A 2624-nucleotide genomic window follows, 5' to 3' on the forward strand; every position below is an offset into this window, starting at 1 on the left:
GGAAAATATAGTACAAAACTTTTGCTTCCCCCTTCGCAACTCTGACAACAAAACAAACAAAAACTGTAAAGGACAGGCATGAAACAGTTCACTAATGTGATCAAAGTAAAGTTCAATAGTGTTATTATTTTTATTTAAATGTTTTTATTAATTTATCCTCTTTATTAACAAAAATTAGAAGCATTTTGAGACATTTTTGACCCAGTTTCACGAAAACAGGAAAGACAATAGGAAGAGATCTGAAAGCTCTGCTGTTGTTCATATACAGAAGGATACTAGTACACACACACGCCACACACGCGCGCCGCGCACGCCACACACACACACGCACACAGGAGAGAGAGACGATAAGCACACACACTACACACACACACTAGCACACAACACACACCACACCACACACACACACCACACACACACACAACACACACACACCACACACACACACAGTGGGAGAGAAGGAAAGAGATGAGCGAGGAATGAGTCGAGAGAGGGGATACACATGCAAAGAGAAACGAGAGAGAAACTAGATAACCAGGACTGAGTCGAAAAACCAGGAGGACTGCACCCTAAGTAAGTAAACCAGATGAGTCAAACAGAGAGGTCTGAACGTGATTTAATCACATTAAAAAAGCAGGACTGAGTAGCAGAGACACAGCGGATGGACTCGAACCCTATAGTTGTACTACAAACCAGGACTGGAGTTCATAAACCAGTCGGATGACTCGAGACCCTTAATATTTATATACCAGCGCCACTGGAGTTCAAAACTCGGGAGTCTATGACGTTAGGACCCATATTTAATTATAGATTCCAGAGACACTGAAGTTCAATAAGGACCTCATGCTAGGCATCTCATTAAGACCCCCATATATTATATAAACGCAGGAACCTGGCTGTTCGACAAATACAACAGGGCAGGAATCGAGTATCCTAAGTACGCCATGCACTCAATGATTTATGTCTAAAACTATCAGGACTTGATTTACGCCAAAACCAGGGGTCAACCTCAATCCATCCCTGATTTTGCTAATTCTCCTCGGTCAAGCCTACCTGGGTTTTTATAAATTAATAAACTACTGGGATCTCAGGAGTCCATCCCTGTTTTTTTCAGACCTCAAACCAGGAGTCATGAAATCTGATCACATGGCTAGGGTGTTTAATAAATTATATGGGTCCATTAAGTCATCCCTGGTTTTGGGAACTGAGTCATACAAGTACACTAGGGGTGACTTCTGGACCTATTATTATGAACCATGTGATAATATCTGATATATTGCCTATCACGCTAGCCGGATCATGGACTTCTGAGCCTACATGTATTATATACCAGGATCTGATGTGACTCTCAAACCCAGGATGGACTTCTGACCCTCATATTATTAAACCAGGAATCCGAGTCTAAGATGAATCCTAGGGAGGATGGTGTATTCTAAGTTTCCTTTATAATATTTAAACCAGGACTTGTTTAATATAATATTTCGCGCGATAAACCCAGAGTCAGGTCCCTGGGGTTTTGAATGACTTCCTTCAGGTACCCCCTGGTTTAATAATGAGGTCTATATTATTTCAACGATCCAATGCGCGATCGTAAGTTTCAAAACCGAGGTGGTTTGACTCAGTCAGATGGACCTCTGCACCCTATATTTTATTAAAACCCAGACTGAGTTTATGAATTATAGGGATATCTTCGCGGAATGGAAGTCTTTTTTGCGCCTGGTGTTTTTGACCCTTTGACTCAGTCCTGGTTTTAATATAAATAAAATATTATTAGCAGAGATTTCCATTGGATCCTATCCCTGGTTTGACTCAGTCCAGGTTTATATAATGTAGGCTTCAGATCCATCCCTGGTTTTGATCTCAGTCTGTTCTTTAATATTATGGGTTCAGATCCTCCCTGGTTTTGACCCAGTCCTGGTTATAATATAGGGTTTAGATCCATCCCTGGTTTTGACTCAGTCCTGGTTTATAATATAGGGTCCAGAGTCATTCCCTGGTTTTGACTCAGTCCTGTTTATATATGTAGGGTCCAGAGTCATCCCTGTTTTGACTCAGTCCTGGTTTAGAATATGGTCAGATCCATCCCTGGTTTTGACTCAGTCCTGGTTTAAATATAGGGTTTAGATCATCCCTGTTTTTGACTCAGTCCTGGTTAAATATTATAGGGTTTCAGATCCATCCCTGTGTTTGACTCAGTTCCGTGTTTATAATTATAGGGTTCAGATCCATCCCTGGTTTTGACTCAGTCCTGGTTTATTAATATAGGGTCCAGAGTCTCCCTGGTTTTGACTCAGTCCTGTTTAATAATATAGGGTTCAGATCCATCCCGGGTTTTGACTCAGTTCTGGTTTATAATATAGGGTTTAGATCCATCCCAAAGGCTTGCTAGCCACTAACAGTCTAACACTCTCCATGCTAGCCACTAAATCTGTCAGTGAGTTGTTTTCAGTCAGCCCTGGTGAGAGTACGTTCCGGTCAACTAGAGGTCGCTGCCAGTCATTCAACCAGTCAGTGAGATTCCATGGGTGTTGTTGTGAGCTGTGCCAGCGTTGCCAGTCAGTGAGTCTCAGGGTTGGCGTGTTTGAGCTTGTGCCAGCCTGCCAGTCAGTGAGTTCAGGGGCGTG

The 2624-nt window shown here is 42.2% G+C and overlaps 2 long non-coding RNA genes across 2 annotated transcripts in view; one reads left to right on the forward strand and one right to left on the reverse strand.

The window, feature by feature from the left end:
- Positions 1 to 2293, forward strand: part of LOC139024208 (uncharacterized) — a 5124-nt gene extending 2831 nt beyond the window's left edge. Inside the window, exons 3-4 of the long non-coding RNA XR_011475497.1 lie at positions 2067 to 2118; positions 2217 to 2293. This is a non-coding gene — a long non-coding RNA (uncharacterized lncRNA). The remainder of the gene's footprint in view (positions 1 to 2066; positions 2119 to 2216) is intronic.
- On the reverse strand, positions 1796 to 2123 carry LOC139024209 (uncharacterized). Its single transcript, XR_011475498.1, has 3 exons — positions 2097 to 2123; positions 1909 to 2003; positions 1796 to 1859 (listed from the first exon to the last, which is right to left on the reverse strand). It is a non-coding gene; the product is annotated as an uncharacterized lncRNA (long non-coding RNA).
- Positions 2294 to 2624: the final 331 nt, after the last annotated feature.

This window comes from Salvelinus sp. IW2-2015, unplaced genomic scaffold (assembly GCF_002910315.2).
Source record: "Salvelinus sp. IW2-2015 unplaced genomic scaffold, ASM291031v2 Un_scaffold1192, whole genome shotgun sequence".
Classification (NCBI taxonomy): domain Eukaryota; kingdom Metazoa; phylum Chordata; class Actinopteri; order Salmoniformes; family Salmonidae; genus Salvelinus; species Salvelinus sp. IW2-2015.